Here is a 27637-nt window from a genome sequence, read left to right as displayed (position 1 = left end):
CAATATAACATACTCAGGGAAGAGCAGACTGACCGCAATCTGTCAATATAACACACCCAAGGAAGAGCAGACTGACACACTCTATCAAAGTAACACACCAGGGAAGAATAGACAGACCCCACTCTGTCAATGTAAACCAACGGGGAAGAGTATACTGACCTCATACTGTCAATGTAACACACCCAGGGAAGAGCAGACTGACCACACTCTGTCAATGAACCACACCCAGTGAACAGCAGACTGACCCGACTCTGTCAGTGTAACACACCCAGGGAAGAGCAGACTGACCCAACTCTGTCAATGTAACATACCCAGGGAAGAATAGACAGACCCCACTCTGTCAATGTAACACAGCCAGGGAAGATCAGACTGACCCCACTCTGTCAATGTGACAGACCCAGGGAAGAGCAGACTGACCTCACACTGTCAATGTAACACACCCAGGGAAGACCAGACTGACCCCGCTCTGTCAATGTAACCCACCCATGGAAGATAAAGACTGACCTCACTCTGTCAATGTAACCCACCCAGGGAAGACAAGACTGACCCCACTCTGTCAATGTAACCCACCCAGGTAACAAAAAACAGACTGAACCCACACTGTCAATGTAACACACCCAGGGAAGAGCACACTGACCTCACTCGGTCAATTACCACACACAGTGAATAGCAGACTGACCTCACTCTGTCAATGTAACACACTCAGGGAAGAACAGACTGACCCCACTCTGTCAGTGTAACACACCCAGGGAAGAGCAGACTGGCCCAACTCTGTCAATGTAACACACCCAGGGAAGACCAGACTGACACACTCTATCAAAGTAACACACCAGGGAAGAATAGACAGACCCCACTCTGTCAATGTAAACCAACGGGGAAGAGTATACTGACCTCATACTGTCAATGTAACACACCCAGGGAAGAGCAGACTGACCTCACACTGTCAATGTAACAGACCCAGGGAAGAGCAGACTGACCGCAGTCTGTCAATGTAACACACCCAGGGAAGAGCAGACTGACCCCACTCTGTCAATGTAACACACCCAAGGAAGAGCAGACTGACCCGACTGTATCAATGTAACACAACCAGGAAAGAGCAGACTGACCCCACTCTGTGAATGTAACACACCCAGGGAAGAGCAGTACGACCCCACTCAGTCAATGTAACACACCCAGGGAAGAGCAGACTGACCACACTCTGTCAATGAACCACACCCAGTGAACAGCAGGCTGACACGACTCGGTCAATGTACCACACCCAGTGAAGAGCAGACTGACCCGACTCTGTCAGTGTAACACACCCAGGGAAGAGCAGACTGACCCCACTCTGTCAATGTAACACACCCAGGGAAGAACAGACTGAACCAACTCTGTTAATATAACACACCCAGAGAAGATCAGATTGAACTTACTCTATCAATGTAACATACCAAGGGAAGAGCAGACTGACCGCAATCTGTCAATGTAACACAGCCAGGGAAGAGCAGACTGACCACACTCGATCAAAGTAACACACCCAGGGAAGAATAGATAGACCCCACTCTGTCAATGTAGGCCACCAGGGAGGAGCAGACTGACCTCACTCTGTCAATGTAACCCACCCAGGGAAGAGCAGACTGACCACACTCTGTCAATGTACCACACCCAGGGAACAGCAGACTGACCCGACTCGGTCAGTGTAACACACCCAGGGAGGAGCAGACTGACCCCACTCTGTCAATGTAAAACACCCATTGAATAGCAGACTGACCACACTCTGTCAATGTAACACACCCAGGGAAGAGCAGACTGACCCCACTCTGTCAGTGTAACACACCCAGGGAAGAGCAGACTGACCCGACTCTGGCAGTATAACACACCCATGGAAGAGCAGACTGACCCGACTCTGTCAATGTAACACACCCAGTGAATAGCAGACTGACCTCACTCTGTCAATGTAACACACCCAGGGAAGAACAGACTGAACCCAATCTGTCAATATAACACACCCAGACAAGATCAGATTGACCCCACTCTATGAATGTAACATACCCAGGGAAGAGCAGACTGAGCGCAATCTGTCAATGTAACACACCCAGGGAAGAGCAGATTGACCCCACTCTGTCAATGTAACTCACCCAGTGATTAGCAGACTGGCCTCACTCTGTCAATGTCACACACCCAGGTAGAACAGACTGAACGCACTCTGTCAATATAACACACCCAGAGAAGATCAGATTGACCCGACTCGGTCAATGTACCACACCCAGTGAAGAGCAGACTGACCCCACTCTGTCAATGTCACACACCCAGGGAAGAGCAGACTGACCACACTCTGTCAATGTAACACACCCAAGGAAGAGCAGACTGACCCGACTCTATCAATGTAACACAACCAGGGAGGACAATGCTGACCCCACTCTGTCAATGTAACCCACCCAGGGCAGAGCAGACTGACCTCACTCTGTCAATGTAACACAACCAGGGAAGAACAGACTGACCCAGTCTGTCATTGTAACCCACCCAGGGAAGACCAGACTGACCCCACTCTGTCAATTTAACACACACAGGGAAGAGCAGACTGACCCCACTCTGTCAATGTCACACACCCAGGGAAGAGCAGACTGACCACACTCTGTCAACGTAACACACCCAGAAAAGAGCAGAATGACCACACTCTGTCAATGTAACATACCCAGGGAAGACAAGACTGACCCCACTCTGTCAATGTAACACACCCAGGGAAGAGCAGTACGACCCCACAATGTCAATGTAACACACCCAGGGAAGAGCAGACTGACCCCACTCTGTCAATGTAACACACCCAGTGAATAGCAGACTGACCTCACTCTGTCAATGTAACACACCCAGGGAAGAACAGACTGAACCAACTCTGTTAATATAACACAACCGGAGAAGATCAGATTGAACCTACTCTATCAATGTAACATACCAAGGGAAGAGCAGACTGACCGCAATCTGTCAATGTAACACAGCCAGGGAAGAGCAGACTGACCATACTCGATCAAAGTAACACACCCAGGGAAGAATAGACAGACCCCACTCTGTCAATGCAGGCCACCAGGGAAGAGCAGACTGAACCCACTCTGTCAATCTAACACACCCAGTGAATAGCACACTGACCTCACTCTGTCAATGTAACACACCCAGGGAAGAGCAGACTGACCACACTCTGTCAATGTACCACACCCAGGGAACAGCAGACTGACCCGACTCGGTCAGTGTAACACACCCAGGGAGGAGCAGACTGACCCCACTCTGTCAATGTAACACACCCATTGAAGAGCAGACTGACCACACTCTGTCAATGTAACACACCCAGGGAAGAGCAGACTGACCTCACTCTGTCAGTGTAACACACCCAGGGAAGAGCAGACTGACCCGACTCTGGCAGTGTAACACACCCATGGAAGAGCAGACTGACCCCACTCTGTCAATGTAACACAGCCAGTGAATAGCAGACTGACCTCACTCTGTCAATGTAACACACCCAGGGAAGAACAGACTGAACCCACTCTGTCAATATAACACACCCAGACAAGATCAGATTGACCCCACTCTATGAATGTAACATACCCAGGGAAGAGCAGACTGAGCGCAATCTGTCAATGTAACACACCCAGGGAAGAGCAGACTGACCCCACTCTGACAATGTAACTCACCCAGTGATTAGCAGACTGACCTCACTCTGTCAATGTCACACACCCAGGTAAGAACAGACTGAACGCACTCTGTCAATATAACACACCCAGAGAAGATCAGATTGACCCGACTCGGTCAATGTACCACACCCAGTGAAGAGCAGACTGACCCCAAACTGTCAATGTCACACACCCAGGGAAGAGCAGACTGACCACACTCTGTCAATGTAACACACCCAAGGAAGAGCAGACTGACCCGACTCTATCAATGTAACACAACCAGGGAGGACCAGACTGACCCCACTCTGTCAATGTAACCCACCCAGGGCAGAGCAGACTGACCTCACTCTGTCAATGTAACACACCCAGGGAAGAACAGACTGACCCAGTCTGTCATTGTAACCCACCCAGGGAAGACCAGACTGACCCCACTCTGTCAATGTAACACACACAGGGAAGAGCAGACTGACCCCACTCTGTCAATGTCACACACCCAGGGAAGAGCAGACTGACCACACTCTGTCAACGTAACACACCCAGGAAAGAGCAGACTGACCACACTCTGTCAATGTAACATACCCAGGGAAGACAAGACTGACCCCACTCTGTCAATGTAACACACCCAGGGAAGAGCAGTACGACCCCACTCAGTCAATGTAACACACCCAGGGAAGAGGAGACTGACCACACTCTGTCAATGAACCACACCCAGTGAACAGAAGACTGACCCGACTCTGTCAGTGTAACACACCCAGGGAAGAGCAGACTGACCTCACTCTGTCAATGTAACACACCCAGGGAAGAACAGACTGAACCCACTCCGTCAATATTACACACCCAGAGAAGATCAGATTGACCCCACTCTATCAATGTAACATACCAAGGGAAGAGCCGACTGACCGCAATCTGTCAATGTAACACAGCCAGGGAAGAGCAGACTGACCACACTCGATCAAAGTAACACACCCTGGGAAGAAGAGACAGACCCCACTCTGTCAATGTAAGCCACCAGGGAAGAGCAGACTGACCTCACACTGTCAATGTAACACACCCAGGGAAGAGCAGACTGACCCCACTCTGTCAATGTAACCCACGCAGGGAAGAGCAGACTGACCACACTCTGTCAATGTACCACACCCAGGGAAGAGCAGACTGACCCGACTCGGTCAATGTACCACACCCAGTGAAGAGCAGACTGACCCGACTCTGTCAGTGTAACACACCCAGGGAGGAGCAGACTGAACTCACACTGTCAATGTAACACACCCAGGGAAGAGCAGACTGACCACACTCTGTCAATGTACCACACCCAGGGAACAGAAGACTGACCCGACTCGGTCAATGTACCACACCCAGTAAATAGCAGACTGACCCGACTCTGTCAGTGTAACACACCCAGGGAAGAGCAGACTGACCCCACTCTGTCAATGTAACACACCCAGTGAATAGCAGACTGACCTCACTCTGTCAATGTAACACACGCAGGGAAGATCAGATTGACCCCACGCTATCAATGTATCATCCTCAGGGAAGAGCAGACTGACCGCAATCTGTCAATATAACACACCCAGGGAAGAGCAGACTGACCACACTCTATCAAACTAATACACCCAGGGAAGAATAGACAGAACCCACTCTGTCAATGTAAGCCACCAGGGAAGAGTAGACTGACCTCATACTGTCAATGTAACACACCCAGGGAAGAGCAGACTGACCTCACACTGTCAATGTAACAGACCCAGGGAAGAGCAGACTGACCCCACTCTGTCAATGTAACACACCCAGGGAAGAGCAGACTGACCCCACTCTGTCAATATAACACACCCAAGGAAGAGCAGACTGACCCGACTCGGTCAATGTACCACACCCAGTGAAGAGCAGACTGACCCCACTCTGTCAATGTCACACACCCAGGGAAGAGCAGACTGACCACACTCTGTCAACGTAACACACCCAGGAAAGAGCAGACTGACCACACTCTGTCAATGTAACATACCCAGGGAAGACAAGACTGACCCCACTCTGTCAATGTAACACACCCAGGGAAGAGCAGTACGACCCCACTCAGTCAATGTAACACACCCAGGGAAGAGGAGACTGACCACACTCTGTCAATGAACCACACCCAGTGAACAGAAGACTGACCCGACTCTGTCAGTGTAACACACCCAGGGAAGAGCAGACTGACCTCACTCTGTCAATGTAACACACCCAGGGAAGAACAGACTGAACCCACTCCGTCAATATTACACACCCAGAGAAGATCAGATTGACCCCACTCTATCAATGTAACATACCAAGGGAAGAGCCGACTGACCGCAATCTGTCAATGTAACACAGCCAGGGAAGAGCAGACTGACCACACTCGATCAAAGTAACACACCCTGGGAAGAAGAGACAGACCCCACTCTGTCAATGTAAGCCACCAGGGAAGAGCAGACTGACCTCACACTGTCAAAGTAACACACCCAGGGAAGAGCAGACTGACCTCACACTGTCAATGTAACACACCCAGGGAAGAGCAGACTGACCCCATTCTGTCAATGTAACCCACGCAGGGAAGAGCAGACTGACCACACTCTGTCAATGTACCACACCCAGGGAAGAGCAGACTGACCCGACTCGGTCAATGTACCACACCCAGTGAAGAGCAGACTGACCCGACTCTGTCAGTGTAACACACCCAGGGAGGAGCAGACTGAACTCACACTGTCAATGTAACACACCCAGGGAAGAGCAGACTGACCACACTCTGTCAATGTACCACACCCAGGGAACAGAAGACTGACCCGACTCGGTTAATGTACCACACCCAGTAAATAGCAGACTGACCCGACTCTGTCAGTGTAACACACCCAGGGAAGAGCAGACTGACCCCACTCTGTCAATGTAACACACCCAGTGAATAGCAGACTGACCTCACTCTGTCAATGTAACACACCCAGGGAAGAACAGACTGAACCCACTCTGTCAATATAACACACCTAGAGAAGATCAGATTGACCCCACGCTATCAATGTATCATCCTCAGGGAAGAGCAGACTGACCGCAATCTGTCAATATAACACACCCAGGGAAGAGCAGACTGACCACACTCTATCAAACTAATACACCCAGGGAAGAATAGACAGACCCCACTCTGTCAATGTAACACACCCAGGGAAGAGCAGACTGACCCCACTCTGTCAATGTAAACCACCAGGGAAGAGCAGACTGACCACACTCTGTCAATGTACCACACCCAGGGAACTGCAGACTGACCCGACTCGGTCAATGTACCACACGCAGTGAAGAGCAGACTGACCCCACTCTGTCAATATAACACACCCAGTGAATAGCAGACTGACCACACTCTGTCAATGTACCACACCCAGCGAACAGCCGACGCACCCGACTCGGTCAATGTACCACACCCAGTGAAGAGCAGACTGACCCCACTCTGTCAATGTAACACACCCAGTGAATAGCAGACTGACCCCACTCTGTCAATGTAACACACCCAGGGAAGAACAGACTGACCCCAAACTGTCAATGTAACATACCCAGGGAAGACAAGACTGACCCCACTCTGTCAATGTAACACACCCAGGGAAGAGCAGTACGACCCCACTCAGTCAATGTAACACACCCAGGGAAGAGGAGACTGACCACACTCTGTCAATGAACCACACCCAGTGAACAGCAGACTGACCCGACTCTGTCAGTGTAACACACCCAGGGAAGAGCAGACTGACCTCACTCTGTCAATGTAACACACCCAGGGAAGAACAGACTGAACCCACTCTGTCAATATTACACACCCAGAGAAGATCAGATTGACCCCAAACTATCAATGTAACATACCAAGGGAAGAGCCGACTGACCGCAATCTGTCAATGTAACACAGCAAGGGAAGAGCAGACTGACCACACTCGATCAAAGTAACACACCCAGGGAAGAATAGACAGACCCCACTCTGTCAATGTAAGCCACCAGGGAAGAGCAGACTGACCTCACACTGTCAATGTAACACACCCAGGGATGAGCAGACTGACCTCACACTGTCAATGTAACACACCCAGGGAAGAGCAGACTGACCCCACTCATTCAATGTAACCCACGCAGGGAAGAGCAGACTGACCACACTCTGTCAAAGGACCACACCCAGGGAAGAGCAGACTGAAACGACTCGGTCAAAATCCCACACCCAGTGAAGAGCAGACTAACCCCACTCTGTCAATGTAACACACCCAGTGAATAGCAGACTGACCCCACTCTGTCAATGTAACACACCCAGGGAAGAACAGACTGACCCCAAACTGTCAATGTAACATACCCAGGGAAGACAAGACTGACCCCACTCTGTCAATGTAACACACCCAGGGAAGAGCAGTACGACCCCACTCAGTCAATGTAACACACCCAGGGAAAAGGAGACTGACCACACTCTGTCAATGAACCACACCCAGTGAACAGCAGACTGACCCGACTCTGTCAGTGTAACACACCAAGGGAGGAGCAGACTGACCTCACTCTGTCAATGTAACACACCCAGGGAAGAACAGACTGAACCCACTCTGTCAATATTACACACCCAGAGAAGATCAGATTGACCCCACTCTATCAATGTAACATACCAAGGGAAGAGCCGACTGACCGCAATCTGTCAATGTAACCCACCCAGGGAAGAGCAGACTGACCCCACTCTGTCAATGTAACACAGCCAGGGAAGAGCAGACTGACCACACTCGATCAAAGTAACACACCCAGGGAAGAATAGACAGACCCCACTCTGTCAATGTAAGCCACCAGGGAAGAGCAGACTGACCTCACACTGTCAATGTAACACACCCAGGGATGAGAGACTGACCTCACACTGTCAATGTAACACACCCAGGGAAGAGCAGACTGACCCCACTCTGTCAATGTAACCCACGCAGGGAAGAGCAGACTGACCACACTCTGTCAATGTACCACACCCAGGGAAGAGCAGACTGACCCGACTCGGTCAATGTCCCACACCCAGTGAAGAGCAGACTGACCCGACTCTGACAGTGTAACACACCCAGGGAGGAGCAGACTGAACTCACACTGTCAATGTAACACACCCAGGGAAGAGCAGACTGAACACACTCTGTAAATGAACCACACCCAGGGAACAGCAGACTGACCTGACACGGTCAATGTACCACACCCAGTGAAGAGCAGACTGACCCGACTCTGTCAGTGTAACACACCCAGGGAAGAGCACACTGACCCCACTCTGTCAATGTAACACATCCAGTGAATAGCAGACTGACCACACTCTGTCAATGTAACACACCCAGGGAAGAACAGACTGTACGCACTCTGTCAATATAACACACCCAGAGAAGATCAGATTGACCCCACGCTATCAATGTAACATCCTCAGGGAAGAGCAGACTGACCGCAATCTGTCAATATAACACACCCAGGGAAGAGCAGACTGACCACACTCTATCAAAGTAACACACCCAGGGAAGAATAGACAGGCCCCACTCTGTCAATGTAAGCCACCAGGGAAGAGTAGACTGACCTCATACTGTCAATGTAACACACCCCGGGAAGAGCAGACTGACCTCACACTGTCAATATAACAGACCCAGGGAAGAGCAGACTGACCCCACTCTGTCAATGTAACACAACCAGGGAAGAGCCGACTGACCCTACTCTGTCAATGTAACACACCCAGGGAAGAGTAGACTGGCCCCACTCTGTCAATGTAACACACCCAGGGAGGAGGTGACTGACCGCAATCTGTCAATATAACACACCCAGGGAAGAGCAGACTGACCACATTCGATCAAAGTTACACACCCAGGGAAGAATAGACAGACCCCACTCTGTCAATGTAAGCCACCAGGGAAGAGCAGACTGAGCCCACTCTGTCAATGTAACACACCCAGTGAATAGCAGACTGACCTCAATCTGTCAATGTAACACACCCAGGGAAGAGCAGACTGACCCCACTCTGTCAATGTAACACACCCAGGGAAGAGCAGACTGCCCCCACTCAGTCAATGTAACCCACCCAGGGAAGAGCAGACTGACCACACTCTTTCGATGTACCACACCCAGGGAACAGCAGACTGACCCGACTCGGTCAATGTACCAAACCCAGTGAAGAGCAGAGTGACCCCACTCTGTCAATGTAAAACACCCAGTGAATAGCAGACTGACCTCACTCTGTCAATGTAACACACCCAGGGAAGAGCAGACTGACCACACTCTGTCAATGTACCACACCCAGTGAAGAGCAGACTGACCGAATCTGTCAGTGTAACACACCCAGGGAAGAGCGGACTGAACCCACTCTGTCAATATAAAACACCCAGAAAGATCAGACTGACCGCAATCTGTCAATGTAACACACCCAGGTAAGAGTAGACTGACCACACTCAATCAAAGTAACACACCCAGGGAGGAATAGACAGACCCCACTCTGTCAATGTAACACACCCAGGGAAGAGCAGTACGACCCCACTCAGTCAATGTAACAAACCCAGGGAAGAGGAGACTGACCACACTCTGTCAATGAACCACACCCAGTGAACAGCAGACTGACCCGACTCTGTCAGTGTAACACACCCAGGGAAGAGCAGACTGACCTCACTCTGTCAATGTAACACACCCAGGGAAGAACAGACTGAACCCACTCCGTCAATATTACACACCCAGAGAAGATCAGATTGACCCCACTCTATCAATGTAACATACCAAGGGAAGAGCCGACTGACCGCAATCTGTCAAGGTAACACAGCCAGGGAAGAGCAGACTGACCACACTCGATCAAAGTAACACAGCCAGGGAAGAATAGAAAGACCCCACTCTGTCAATGTAAGCCACCAGGGAAGAGCAGACTGACCTCACACTGTCAATGTAACACACCCAGGGAAGAGCAGACTGACCTCAAACTGTCAATGTAACACACCCAGGGAAGAGCAGACTGACCCCACTCTGTCAGTGTAACACACCCAGGGAGGAGCAGACTGAACACACTCTGTCAATGCACCACACCTAGGGAACAGCAGACTGACCTGACTCGGTCAATGTACCACACCCAGTGAAGAGCAGACTGACCCGACTCTGTCAGTGTAACACACCCAGGGAAGAGCAGACTGACCCCACTCTGTCAATGTAACACACCCAGTGAATAGCAGACTGACCTCACTCTGTCAATGTAACACACCCAGGGAAGAGCAGACTGACCCCACTCTGTCAATGTAACACACCCAGGGAAGAGCAGACTGACCCCACTCAGTCCATGTAACCCACCCAGGGAAGAGCAGACTGACCACACTCTGTCAATGTACCACACCCAGGGAACAGCAGACTGACCTGACTCGGTCAATGTACCACACCCAGTGAAGAGCAGACTGACCCCACTCTGTCAATGTAACACACCCAGTGAATAGCAGACTGACCTCACTCTGTCAATCTAACACACCCAGGAAAGAGCAGACTGACCACACTCTGTCAATGTACCACACCCAGTGAAGAGCAGACTGACCCGAATCTGTCAGTGTAACACACCCAGGGAAGAGCGGACTGAACCCACTCTGTCAATATAACACACCCAGAAAGATCAGATTGACCCCACTCTATCAATGTAACATACCCAGGGAAGAGCAGACTGACCGCAATCTGTCAATGTAACACACCCAGGTAAGAGTAGACTGACCACACTCAATCAAAGTAACACACCCAGGGAGGAATAGACAGACCCCACTCTGTCAATGTAACACACCCAGGGAAGATCAGACTGACCCCACACTGTCAATGTAACACACCCCCAGGGAAGAGCAGACTGACCTCACACTGTCAATGTAACACACCCAGGGAAGAGCAGACTGACCCCACTCTGTCAATGTAACACAACCAGGGAAGAGTAGACTGACCCCACTCTGTCAATGTAACACACCCATGGAAGAGCAGACTGACCCCACACTGTCATTGCAACCCACCCAGGGAAGACCAGACTGACCCCACTCTGTGAATGTAACCTACCCATGGAAGATCAGACTGACCGCAATCTATCAATGTAACACACCCAGGGAAGAGCAGACTGACCACACTCTATCAAAGTAACACACCAAGTGAAGAATAGACAGACCCCACTCTGTCAATGTAAGCCACCAGGGATGTGCAGACTGACCCCACACTGTCATTGTAAACCACCCAGGGAAGAGCAGACTGACCCCACTCTGTCAAGGTAACACACCCAGGGAAGACCAGACGGACCCCACTCTGTCAATGTAACACACCCAGGGAAGAGCAGACTGACCTCACACTGTCAATGTAACACACCCAGGGAAGAGCAGACTGCCCGCACTCTGTCAATGTAACACACCCAGGGAAGAGCAGACTGACCCCACACTCTCAATGTAACACACCCATGGAAGAGCAGACTGACCCCACTCAGTCAATGTAACCCACGCAGGGAAGAGCAGACTGACCACACTCTGTCAATGTACCACACCCATGGAAGAGCAGACTGACCCGACTCGGTCAATGTCCCACACCCAGTGAAGAGCAGACTGACCCGACTCTGTCAGTGTAACACACCCAGGGAGGAGCAGACTGAACTCACACTGTCAATGTAACACACCCAGGGAAGAGCAGACTGAACACACTCTGTCAATGTACCACACCCAGGGAACAGCAGACTGACCTGACTCGGTCAATGTACCACACCCAGTGAAGAGCAGACTGACACGACTCTGTCAGTGTAACACACCCAGGGAAGAGCAGACTGACCCCACTCTGTCAATGTAACACATCCAGTGAATAGCAGACTGACCACACTCTGTCAATGTAACACACCCAGGGCAGAACAGACTGAACGCACTCTGTCAATATAACACACCCAGAGAAGATCAGATTGACCCCAAGCTATCAATGTAACATCCTCAGGGAAGAGCAGACTGACCGCAATCTGTCAATATAACACACCCAGGGAAGAGCAGACTGACCACACTCTATCAAAGTAACACACCCAGGGAAGAATAGACAGACCCCACTCTGTCAATGTAAGCCACCAGGGAAGAGTAGACTGACCTCATACTGTCAATGTAACACACCCAGGGAAGAGCAGACTGACCTCACGCTGTCAATATAACAGACCCAGGGAAGAGCAGACTGACCCCACTCTGTCAATGTAACACACCCAGGGACGAGCAGACTGACCCCACTCTGTCAATGTAACACACCCAAGGAAGAGCAGACTGACCCGACTCTATCAATGTAACACAACCAGGGAAGAGCCGACTGACCCTACTCTGTCAATGTAACACACCCAGGGAAGAGTAGACTGGCCCGACTCTGTCAATGTAACACACCCAGGGAGGAGGTGACTGACCGCAATCTGTCAATGTAACACAGCCAGGGAAGAGCAGACTGACCACATTCGATCAAAGTAACACACCCAGGGAAGAATAGACAGACCCCACTCTGTCAATGTAACACACCCAGGGAAGAGCAGACTGATCCCACTCAGTCAATGTAACCCACCCAGGGAAGAGCAGACTGACCACACTCTGTCAATGTACCACACCCAGGGAACAGCAGACTGACCCGACTCGGTCAAAGTACCACACCCAGTGAAGAGAAGACAGACCCCACTCTGTCAATGTGACACACCCAGTGAATAGCAGACTGACCTCACTCTGTCAATGTAACACACCCAGGGAAGAGCAGACTGACCACACTCTGTCAATGTACCACACCCAGTGAAGAGCAGACTGACCCGAATCTGTCAGTGTAACACACCCAGGGAAGAGCGGACTGAACCCACTCTGTCAATATAACACACCCAGAAAGATCAGATTGACCCCACTCTATCAATGTAACATACCCAGGGAAGAGCAGACTGACCGCAATCTGTCAATGTAACACACCCAGGTAAGAGTAGACTATCCACACTCAATCAAAGTAACACACCCAGGGAGGAATAGACAGACCCCACTCTGTCAATGTAACACACCCAGGGAAGATCAGACTGACCCCACACTGTCAATGTAACACACCCCCAGGGAAGAGCAGACTGACCTCACACTGTCAACGTAACACACCCAGGGAAGAGCAGACTGACCCCACTCTGTCAATGTAACACAACCAGGGAAGAGCAGACTGACCCCACTCTGTCAATGTAACACACCCATGGAAGAGCAGACTGACCCCACACTGTCATTGTAACCCACCCAGGGAAGACCAGACTGACCCCACTCTGTGAATGTAATCTACCCAGGGAAGATCAGGCTGACCTCACTCTGTCAATGTAACACACCCAGGGAAGAACACACTGACCCCACTCAGTCAATGAATCACAACCAGCGAAGAGCAGACTGACCCCACTCTGTCATTTTAACACACCCAGGGAACACCAGACTGGCCCCACTCTGTCAATGTAAACCACCCAGGTAAAAAAACACAGACTGATCCCACACTGTCAATGTAACACAACCAGGAAAGAGCACACTGACCTCACTCTGTCAATGTAACACACTCAGGGAAGAACAGACTGACCCCACTCTGTCAGTGTAACACACCCAGGGAAGAGCAGACTGACCCCACTCTGTCAATGTAACACACCCAGTCAATAGCAGACTGAAATCACTCTGTCAATGTAACACACTCAGGGAAGAACAGACTGAACCCACTCTGTCAATGTAACATACCCAGGGAAGAGCAGACTGACCGCACTCTGTCAATGTAACACACCCAGGGAAGAGCAGACTGACCACACTCTATCAAAGTAACACACCCAGGGAAGAATAGACAGACCCCACTCTGTCAATGTAAGCCACCAGGGAGGTGCAGACTGACCCCACTCTGTCAATGTAACCCACCCAGAGAAGAGCAGACTGACCCCACACTGTCATTGTAACCCACCCAGCGAAGAGCAGACTGACCCCACTCTGTCAATGTAACCCACCCAGGGAAGAGCAAACTGATCCCACACTGTCATTTTAAACCACCCAGGGAAGATCAGACTGACCCCACTCTGTCAATGTAACCCACCCAGGGAAGAGCAGACTGACCCCACTCTGTAAATGTAACACACCCATGGAAGAGCAGACTGACCCCACTCTGTCAATGTAACACACCCATGGAAGAGCAGACTGACCCCACTCTGTCATTGTAACCCACCCAGGGAAGACCAGACTGACCCCAATCTGTCAATGTAACCCACCCAGGGAAGATCAGACTGACCTCACACTGTCAATGTAACACACCCAGGGAAGAGCAGACTGACCTCACACTGTCAATGTAACACACCCAGGGAAGAGCAGACTGACCACACTCTGTCAATGTACCACATCCAGGGAACAGCAGACTGACCGCAATCTGTCAATGTAACACACCCAGGTAAGAGCAGACTGACCACACTCTATCAAAGTATACACCCAGGGAAGAATAGACAGCCCCCATCTGTCAATATAAGTAACCAGGGTAGCGCAGACTGACCTCACTCTGTCAATGTAACACACCCAGTCAATAGCAGACTGAAATCACTCTGTCAATGTAACACACTCAGGGAAGAACAGACTGAACCCACTCTGTCAATGTAACCCACCCAGGGAAGAGCAAACTGATCACACACTGTCATTTTAAACCACCCAGGGAAGATCAGTCTGACCCCACTCTGTCAATGTAACACACCCAGGGAAGAGCAGACTGACCCCACTCTGTCAATGTAACACACCCATGAAAGAGCAGACTGACCCCACTCTGTCAATGTAACACACCCATGGAAGAGCAGACTGACCCCACTCTGTCATTGTAACACACCCAGGGAAGACCAGACTGACCCCAATCTGTCAATGTAACCCACCCAGGGAAGATCAGACTGACCTCACACTGTCAATGTAACACACCCAGGGAAGAGCAGACTGACCTCACACTGTCAATGTAACACACCCAGGGAAGAGCAGACTGAACACACTCTGTCAATGTACCACACCCAGGGAACAGCAGACTGACCTGACTCGGTCAATGTACCACACCCAGTGAAGAGCAGACTGACACGACTCTGTCAGTGTAACACACCCAGGGAAGAGCAGACTGACCCCACTCTGTCAATGTAACACATCCAGTGAATAGCAGACTGACCACACTCTGTCAATGTAACACACCCAGGGCAGAACAGACTGAACGCACTCTGTCAATATAACACACCCAGAGAAGATCAGATTGACCCCAAGCTATCAATGTAACATCCTCAGGGAAGAGCAGACTGACCGCAATCTGTCAATATAACACACCCAGGGAAGAGCAGACTGACCACACTCTATCAAAGTAACACACCCAGGGAAGAATAGACAGACCCCACTCTGTCAATGTAAGCCACCAGGGAAGAGTAGACTGACCTCATACTGTCAATGTAACTGTAACACACCCAGGGAAGAGCAGACTGACCTCACGCTGTCAATATAACAGACCCAGGGAAGAGCAGACTGACCCCACTCTGTCAATGTAACACACCCAGGGACGAGCAGACTGACCCCACTCTGTCAATGTAACACACCCAAGGAAGAGCAGACTGACCCGACTCTATCAATGTAACACAACCAGGGAAGAGCCGACTGACCCTACTCTGTCAATGTAACACACCCAGGGAAGAGTAGACTGGCCCGACTCTGTCAATGTAACACACCCAGGGAGGAGGTGACTGACCGCAATCTGTCAATGTAACACAGCCAGGGAAGAGCAGACTGACCACATTCGATCAAAGTAACACACCCAGGGAAGAATAGACAGACCCCACTCTGTCAATGTAACACACCCAGGGAAGAGCAGACTGATCCCACTCAGTCAATGTAACCCACCCAGGGAAGAGCAGACTGACCACACTCTGTCAATGTACCACACCCAGGGAACAGCAGACTGACCCGACTCGGTCAAAGTACCACACCCAGTGAAGAGAAGACAGACCCCACTCTGTCAATGTGACACACCCAGTGAATAGCAGACTGACCTCACTCTGTCAATGTAACACACCCAGGGAAGAGCAGACTGACCACACTCTGTCAATGTACCACACCCAGTGAAGAGCAGACTGACCCGAATCTGTCAGTGTAACACACCCAGGGAAGAGCGGACTGAACCCACTCTGTCAATATAACACACCCAGAAAGATCAGATTGACCCCACTCTATCAATGTAACATACCCAGGGAAGAGCAGACTGACCGCAATCTGTCAATGTAACACACCCAGGTAAGAGTAGACTATCCACACTCAATCAAAGTAACACACCCAGGGAGGAATAGACAGACCCCACTCTGTCAATGTAACACACCCAGGGAAGATCAGACTGACCCCACACTGTCAATGTAACACACCCCCAGGGAAGAGCAGACTGACCTCACACTGTCAACGTAACACACCCAGGGAAGAGCAGACTGACCCCACTCTGTCAATGTAACACAACCAGGGAAGAGCAGACTGACCCCACTCTGTCAATGTAACACACCCATGGAAGAGCAGACTGACCCCACACTGTCATTGTAACCCACCCAGGGAAGACCAGACTGACCCCACTCTGTGAATGTAATCTACCCAGGGAAGATCAGGCTGACGTCACTCTGTCAATGTAACACACCCAGGGAAGAACACACTGACCCCACTCAGTCAATGAATCACAACCAGCGAAGAGCAGACTGACCCCACTCTGTCATTTTAACACACCCAGGGAACACCAGACTGGCCCCACTCTGTCAATGTAAACCACCCAGGTAAAAAAACACAGACTGATCCCACACTGTCAATGTAACACAACCAGGAAAGAGCACACTGACCTCACTCTGTCAATGTAACACACTCAGGGAAGAACAGACTGACCCCACTCTGTCAGTGTAACACACCCAGGGAAGAGCAGACTGACCCCACTCTGTCAATGTAACACACCCAGTCAATAGCAGACTGAAATCACTCTGTCAATGTAACACACTCAGGGAAGAACAGACTGAACCCACTCTGTCAATGTAACATACCCAGGGAAGAGCAGACTGACCGCACTCTGTCAATGTAACACACCCAGGGAAGAGCAGACTGACCACACTCTATCAAAGTAACACACCCAGGGAAGAATAGACAGACCCCACTCTGTCAATGTAAGCCACCAGGGAGGTGCAGACTGACCCCACTCTGTCAATGTAACCCACCCAGAGAAGAGCAGACTGACCCCACACTGTCATTGTAACCCACCCAGCGAAGAGCAGACTGACCCCACTCTGTCAATGTAACCCACCCAGGGAAGAGCAAACTGATCCCACACTGTCATTTTAAACCACCCAGGGAAGATCAGACTGACCCCACTCTGTCAATGTAACACACCCAGGGAAGAGCAGACTGACCCCACTCTGTAAATGTAACACACCCATGGAAGAGCAGACTGACCCCACTCTGTCAATGTAACACACCCATGGAAGAGCAGACTGACCCCACTCTGTCATTGTAACCCACCCAGGGAAGACCAGACTGACCCCAATCTGTCAATGTAACCCACCCAGGGAAGATCAGACTGACCTCACACTGTCAATGTAACACACCCAGGGAAGAGCAGACTGACCTCACACTGTCAATGTAACACACCCAGGGAAGAGCAGACTGACCACACTCTGTCAATGTACCACATCCAGGGAACAGCAGACTGACCGCAATCTGTCAATGTAACACACCCAGGTAAGAGCAGACTGACCACACTCTATCAAAGTAACACACCCAGGGAAGAATAGACAGCCCCCATCTGTCAATATAAGTAACCAGGGTAGCGCAGACTGACCTCACTCTGTCAATGTAACACACCCAGTCAATAGCAGACTGAAATCACTCTGTCAATGTAACACACTCAGGGAAGAACAGACTGAACCCACTCTGTCAATGTAACCCACCCAGGGAAGAGCAAACTGATCACACACTGTCATTTTAAACCACCCAGGGAAGATCAGTCTGACCCCACTCTGTCAATGTAACACACCCAGGGAAGAGCAGACTGACCCCACTCTGTCAGTGTAACACACCCATGGAAGAGCAGACTGACCCCACTCTGTCAATGTAACACACCCATGGAAGAGCAGAATGACCCCACTCTGTCATTGTAACCCACCCAGGGAAGACCAGACTGACCCCAATCTGTCAATGTAACCCACCCAGGGAAGATCAGACTGACCTCACACTGTCAATGTAACACACCCAGGGAAGAGCAGACTGACCTCACACTGTCAATGTAACACACCCAGGGAAGAGCAGACTGACCACACTCTGTCAATGTACCACATCCAGGGAACAGCAGACTGACCGCAATCTGTCAATGTAACACACCCAGGTAAGAGCAGACTGACCACACTCTATCAAAGTAACACACCCAGGGAAGAATAGACAGACCCCACTCTGTCAATATAAGTAACCAGGGTAGCGCAGACTGACCTCACACTGTCAATGTAACACAACCAGGTAAGATCAGACTGACCCCATTCTGTCAATGTTACTGACCCAGGGAAGAGCAGACTGACCTCACACTGTCAATGTAACACACCCAGGGAAGAGCAGACTGACCCCACTCTGTCAATGTAACACACCCAGGGAAGAGCAGACTGACCCCACTCTGTCAATGTAACACACCCAGTGAATAGCAGACTGACCTCACTCTGTCAATGTAACACACTCAGGGAAGAACAGACTGAACCCACTCTGTCAATGTAACATACCCAGGGAAGAGCAGACTGACCGCACTCTGTCAATGTAACACACCCAGGGAAGAGCAGACTGACCACACTCTATCAAAGTAACACACCCAGGGAAGAATAGACAGACCCCACTCTGTCAATGTAAGCCACCAGGGAGGTGCAGACTGACCCCACTCTGTCAATGTAACCCACCCAGAGAAGAGCAGACTGACCCCACACTGTCATTGTAACCCACCCAGCGAAGAGCAGACTGACCCCACTCTGTCAATGTAACCCACCCAGGGAAGAGCAAACTGATCCCACACTGTCATTGTAAACCACCCAGGGAAGAGCAGACTGACCCCACTCTGTCTTTGTAACCCACCCAGGGAAGACCAGACTGACCCCACTCTGTCAATGTAACCCACCCAGGGAAGATCAGACTGACCTCACTCTGTCAATGTAACACACCCAGGGAAGAACACACTGACCCCACTCAGTCAATGAATCACAACCAGCGAAGAGCATACTGACCCCACTCTGTCAATGTAACACACCCAGGGAACACCAGACTGACCCCACTCTGTCAATGTAACACACCCAGGGAAGACCAGACTGACCCCACACTGTCAATGTAACACACCCAGGGAACAGCAGACTGACCCCACTCTGTCAATGTAACACACCCAGGGAAGAATAGACAAACCCCACTCTGTCAATGTAAGCCACCAGGGATGTGCACACTGACCCCACTCTGTCAATGTAACACACCCAGGGAAGAGCAGACTGACCCCACACTGTCATTGAAACCCACCCAGGGAAGAGCAGACTGACCCCACTCTGTCAATGTAACACACCCAGGGAAGACCAGACTAACCTCAATCTGTCAATGTAACACACCCAGTGAAGAACAAACTGACCCCACTCAGTCAATGTAACACACACAGGGAAGACCAGACTGACCCCACACTGTCAATGTAACACACCCAGTGAATAGCAGACTGACCCCACTCTGTCAATGTAACACACCCAGGGAAGACCAGACTAACCTCACTCTGTCAATGTAACACACCCAGGGAAGAACAAACTGACCCCACTCAATCAATGAATCACAACCAGCGAAGAGCAGACTGACCCCACTCTGTCAATGTAACAGACCCAGGGAAGACCAGACTGACCACACTCTGTCAATGTAACACACCCAGGGAAGACCAGACTGACCCCACACTGTCAATGTAACACACCCAGGGAACAGCAGACTGACCCCACTCTGTCAGTGCAACACACCGAGGGAATAGCAGACTGACCCCACTCTGTCAATTACCACACCCATTGAAGAGCAGACTGACCCCACTCTGCGAATTTAACACACCCAGGGAAGAACAGACTGAACCCACTCTGTCAATATAACACACCCAGAGAAGATCAGATTGACCCCAATCTATCAATGTAACATACCAAGGGAAGAGCAGACTGAGCGCAATCTGTCAGTGTAACACACCCAGGGAAGAGCAGGCTGACCTCACACTGTCAATGTAACACACCCAGGGAAGAGCAGACTGACCTCACACTGTCAATGTAACACACCCAGGGAAGAGCAGACTGACCACACTCTGTCAATGTACCACATCCAGGGAACAGCAGACTGACCTCACTCTGTCAATGTAACACACCCAGGTAAGAGCAGACTGACCACACTCTATCAAAGTAACACACCCAGGGAAGAATAGACAGACCCCACTCTGTCAATATAAGTAACCAGGGTAGTGCAGACTGACCTCACACTGTCAATGTAACACAACCAGGTAAGATCAGACTGACCCCACTCTGTCAATGTTACTGACCCAGGGAAGAGCAGACTGACCTCACACTGTCAATGTAACACACCCAGGGAAGAGCAGACTGACCCCACTCTGTCAATGTAACACACCCAGGGAAGAGCAGACTGACCCCACTCTGTCAATGTAACACACCCATGGAAGAGCCGACTGACCCCACACTGTCATTGTAACCCACCCAGGGAAGACCAGACTGACCCCACTCTGTCAATGTAAACCACCCAGGGAAGATCAGACTGACCTCACTCTGTCAATGTAACACACCCAGGGAAGAACACACTGACCCCACTCAGTCAATGAATCACAACCAGCGAAGAGTAGACTGACCCCGCTCTGTCATTTTAACCCACCCAGGGAAGACCAGACTGACCCCACTCTGTCAATGTAACCCACCCAGGTAAAATAAAACAGACTGAACCCACACTGTCAATGTAACACACCCAGGGAAGAGCAGACTGACCCCACTCTGTCAATGTAACACAACCAGGGAAGAGCAGACTGACCCCACTCTGTCAATGTAACACACCCATGGAAGATCAGACTGACCCCACACTGTCATTGTAACCCACCCAGGGAAGACCAGACTGACCCCACTCTGTGAATGTAACCTACCCAGGGAAGATCAGGCTGACCTCACTCTGTCAATGTAACACACCCAGGGAAGAACACACTGACCCCACTCAGTCAATGAATCACAACCAGCGAAGAGCAGACTGACCCCACTCTGTCATTGTAACCCACCCAGGGAAGACCAGACTGACCCCACTCTGTCAATGTAAACCACCCAGGTAAAAAAACACAGACTGAACCCTCACTGTCAATGTAACACACCGAGGAAAGAGCACACTGACCTCACTCTGTCAATGTAACACACTCAGGGAAGAACAGACTGACCCCACTCTGTCAGTGTAACACACCCAGGGAAGAGCAGACTGACCTCACTCTGTCAATGTAACACACCCAGTGAATAGCAGACTGACCTCACTCTGTCAATGTAACACACTCAGGGAAGAACAGACTGAACCCACTCTGTCAATGTAACATACCCAGGGAAGAGCAGACTGACCGCAATCTATCAATGTAACACACCCAGGGAAGAGCAGACTGACCACACTCTATCAAAGTAACACACCCAGGGAAGAATAGACAGACCCCACTCTGTCAATGTAAGCCACCAGGGATGTGCAGACTGACCCCACTCTGTCAATGTAACCCACCCAGTGAAGAGCAGACTGATCCCACAATGTCATTGTAAACCACCCAGGGAAGCGCAGACTGACCCCACTCTGTCAAGGTAACACACCCAGGGAAGACCAGACGGACCCCACTCTGTCAATGTAACACACCCAGGGAAGAGCAGACTGACCTCACACTGTCAATGTAACACACCCAGGGAAGAGCAGACTGCCCGCACTCTGTCAATGTAACACACCCAGGGAAGAGCAGACTGACCCCACACTGTCAATGTAACACACCCATGGAAGAGCAGACTGACCCCACTCTGTCATTGTAACCCACCCAGGGAAGACCAGACTGACCCCACTCTGTCAATGTAACCCACCCAGGGAAGTTCAGACTGACCTCACTCTCTCAATGTAACACACCCAGGGAAGAACACACTGACCCCACTCAGTCAATGAATCACAACCAGCGAAGAGCAGACTGACCCCACTCTGTCAATGTAACACACCCAGGGAACACCAGACTGACCCCACTCTGTCAATGTAACACACCCAGGGAAGACCAGACTGACCGCACACTGTCAATGTAACACACCCAGGGAACAGCAGACTGACCCCACTCTGTCAATGTAACATACGCAGGGAAGAGCAGACTGACCCCACTCTGTCAATGTAACACACCCAGGGAAGACCAGACTAACCTCACTCTGTCAATGTAACACACCCAGTGAAGAACAAACTGACCCCACTCAGTCAATGTAACACACACAGGGAAGACCAGACTGACCCCACACTGTCAAAGTAACACACCCAGTGAATAGTAGACTGACCCTACTCTGTCAATGTAACACACCCAGGGAAGACCAGACTAACCTCACTCTGTCAATGTAACACAGCCAGGGAAGAACAAACTGACCCCACTCAATCAATGAATCACAACCAGCGAAGAGCAGACTGACCCCACTCTGTCAATGTAACACACCCAGGGAAGACCAGACTGACCACACTCTGTCAATGTAACACACCCAGGGTAGACCAGACTGACCCCACACTGTCAATGTAACACACCCAGGGAACAGCAGACTGACCCCACTCTGTCAGTGCAACACACCGAGGGAATAGCAGACTGACCCCACTCTGTCAATTACCACACCGAATGAAGAGCAGACTGACCCCACTCTGTGAATTTAACACACCCAGGGAAGAACAGACTGAACCCACTCTGTCAATATAACACAACCAGAGAAGATCAGATTGACCCCACTCTATCAATGTAACATACCAAGGGAAGAGCAGACTGAGCGCAATCTGTCAATGTAACACACCCAGGGAAGAGCAGACTGACCTCACACTGTCAATGTAACACACCCAGGGAAGAGCAGACTGCCCGCACTCTGTCAATGTAACACACCCAGGGAAGAGCAGACTGACCCCACTCTGTCAATGTAACACACCCATGGAAGAGCAGACTGACCCCACTCTGTCATTGTAACCCACCCAGGGAAGACCAGACTGACCCCAATCTGTCAATGTAACCCACCCAGGGAAGATCAGACTGACCTCACACTGTCAATGTAACACACCCAGGGAAGAGCAGACTGACCTCACACTGTCAATGTAACACACCCAGGGAAGAGCAGACTGACCACACTCTATCAAAGTAACCCACCCAGGGAAGATCAGACTGACCTCACACTGTCAATGTACCACATCCAGGGAACAGCAGACTGACCTCAATCTGTCAATGTAACACACCCAGGTAAGAGCAGACTGACCACACTCTATCAAAGTAACACACCCAGGGAAGAATAGACAGACCCCACTCTGTCAATATAAGTAACCAGGGTAGCGCAGACTGACCTCACTCTGTCAATGTACCACAACCAGGTAAGATCAGACTGACCCCACTCTGTCAATGTTACTGACCCAGGGAAGAGCAGACTGACCTCACACTGTCAATGTAACACACCCAGGGAAGAGCAGACTGACCCCACTCTGTCAATGTAACACACCCAGGGAAGAGCAGACTGACCCCACTCTGTCAATGTAACACACCCAGTGAATAGCAGACTGACCTCACTCTGTCAATGTAACACACTCAGGGAAGAACAGACTGAACCCACTCTGTCAATGTAACATACCCAGGGAAGAGCAGACTGACAGCACTCTGTCAATGTAACACACCCAGGTAAGAGCAGACTGACCACACTCTATCAAAGTAACACACCCAGGGAAGAATAGACAGACCCCACTCTGTCAATGTAAGCCACCAGGGAGGTGCAGACTGACCCCACTCTGTCAATGTAACCCACCCAGAGAAGAGCAGACTGACCCCACACTGTCATTGTAACCCACCCAGCGAAGAGCAGACTGACCCCACTCTGTCAATGTAACCCACCCAGGGAAGAGCAAACTGATCCCACACTGTCATTGTAAACCACCCAGGGAAGAGCAGACTGACCCCACTCTGTCATTGTAACCCACCCAGGGAAGACCAGACTGACCCCACTCTGTCAATGTAACCCACCCAGGGAAGATCAGACTGACCTCACTCTGTCAATGTAACACACCCAGGGAAGAACACACTGACCCCACTCAGTCAATGAATCACAACCAGCGAAGAGCAGACTGACCCCACTCTGTCAATGTAACACACCCAGGGAACACCAGACTGACCCCACTCTGTCAATGAAACACACCCAGGGAAGACCAGACTGACCCCACACTGTCAATGTAACACACCCAGGGAACAGCAGACTGACCCCACTCTGTCAATGTAACACACCCAGGGAAGAATAGACAGACCCCACTCTGTCAATGTAAGCCACCAGGGATGTGCACACTGACCCCACTCTGTCAATATAACCCACCCAGGGAAGAGCAGACTGACCCCACACTGTCATTGAAACCCACCCAGGGAAGAGCAGACTGACCCCACTCTGTCAATGTAACACACCCAGGGAAGACCAGACTAACCTCAATCTGTCAATGTAACACACCCAGTGAAGAACAAACTGACCCCACTCAGTCAATGTAACACACACAGGGAAGACCAGACTGACCCCACACTGTCAATGTAACACACCCAGTGAATAGCAGACTGACCCCACTCTGTCAATGTAACACACCCAGGGAAGACCAGACTAACCTCACTCTGTCAATGTAACACACCCAGGGAAGAACAAACTGACCCCACTCAATCAATGAATCACAACCAGCGAAGAGCAGACTGACCCCACTCTGTCAATGTAACAGACCCAGGGAAGACCAGACTGACCACACTCTGTCAATGTAACACACCCAGGGAAGACCAGACTGACCCCACACTGTCAATGTAACACACCCAGGGAACAGCAGACTGACCCCACTCTGTCAGTGCAACACACCGAGGGAATAGCAGACTGACCCGACTCTGTCAATTACCACACCCATTGAAGAGCAGACTGACCCCACTCTGCGAATTTAACACACCCAGGGAAGAACAGACTGAACCCACTCTGTCAATATAACACACCCAGAGAAGATCAGATTGACCCCACTCTATCAATGTAACATACCAAGGGAAGAGCAGACTGAGCGCAATCTGTCAGTGTAACACACCCAGGGAAGAGCAGGCTGACCTCACACTGTCAATGTAACACACCCAGGGAAGAGCAGACTGACCTCACACTGTCAATGTAACACACCCAGGGAAGAGCAGACTGACCACACTCTGTCAATGTACCACATCCAGGGAACAGCAGACTGACCGCAATCTGTCAATGTAACACACCCAGGTAAGAGCAGACTGACCACACTCTATCAAAGTAACACACCCAGGGAAGAATAGACAGACCCCACTCTGTCAATATAAGTAACCAGGGTAGTGCAGACTGACCTCACACTGTCAATGTAACACAACCAGGTAAGATCAGACTGACCCCACTCTGTCAATGTTACTGACCCAGGGAAGAGCAGACTGACCTCACACTGTCAATGTAACACACCCAGGGAAGAGCAGACTGACCCCACTCTGTCAATGTAACACACCCAGGGAAGAGCAGACTGACCCCACTCTGTCAATGTAACACACCCATGGAAGAGCCGACTGACCCCACACTGTCATTGTAACCCACCCAGGGAAGACCAGACTGACCCCACTCTGTCAATGTAACCCACCCAGGGAAGATCAGACTGACCTCACTCTGTCAATGTAACACACCCAGGGAAGAACACACTGACCCCACTCAGTCAATGAATCACAACCAGCGAAGAGTAGACTGACCCCGCTCTGTCATTTTAACCCACCCAGGGAAGACCAGACTGACCCCACTCTGTCAATGTAACCCACCCAGGTAAAATAAAACAGACTGAACCCACACTGTCAATGTAACACACCCAGGGAAGAGCAGACTGACCCCACTCTGTCAATGTAACACAACCAGGGAAGAGCAGACTGACCCCACTCTGTCAATGTAACACACCCATGGAAGATCAGACTGACCCCACACTGTCATTGTAACCCACCCAGGGAAGACCAGACTGACCCCACTCTGTGAATGTAACCTACCCAGGGAAGATCAGGCTGACCTCACTCTGTCAATGTAACACACCCAGGGAAGAATAGACAGACCCCACTCTGTCAATGTAAGCCACCAGGGATGTGCACACTGACCCCACTCTGTCAATGTAACCCACCCAGGGAAGAGCAGACTGACCCCACACTGTCATTGAAACCCACCCAGGGAAGATCAGACTGACCCCACACTGTCATTGTAACCCACCCAGGGAAGACCAGACTGACCCCACACTGTCAATGTAACACACCCAGTGAATAGCAGACTGACCCTACTCTGTCAATGTAACACACCCAGGGAAGACCAGACTAACCTCACTCTGTCAATGTAACACAGCCAGGGAAGAACAAACTGACCCCACTCAATCAATGAATCACAACCAGCGAAGAGCAGACTGACCCCACTCTGTCAATGTAACACACCCAGGGAAGACCAGACTGACCACACTCTGTCAATGTAACACACCCAGGGTAGACCAGACTGACCCCACACTGTCAATGTAACACACCCAGGGAACAGCAGACTGACCCCACTCTGTCAGTGCAACACACCGAGGGAATAGCAGACTGACCCCACTCTGTCAATTACCACACCCATTGAAGAGCAGACTGACCCCACTCTGTGAATTTAACACACCCAGGGAAGAACAGACTGAACCCACTCTGTCAATATAACACAACCAGAGAAGATCAGATTGACCCCACTCTATCAATGTAACATACCAAGGGAAGAGCAGACTGAGCGCAATCTGTCA

Source organism: Chiloscyllium punctatum, unplaced genomic scaffold, assembly GCF_047496795.1.
Source record: "Chiloscyllium punctatum isolate Juve2018m unplaced genomic scaffold, sChiPun1.3 scaffold_127, whole genome shotgun sequence".
NCBI lineage: Eukaryota > Metazoa > Chordata > Chondrichthyes > Orectolobiformes > Hemiscylliidae > Chiloscyllium > Chiloscyllium punctatum.
This window is presented reverse-complemented; position numbering follows the sequence as displayed.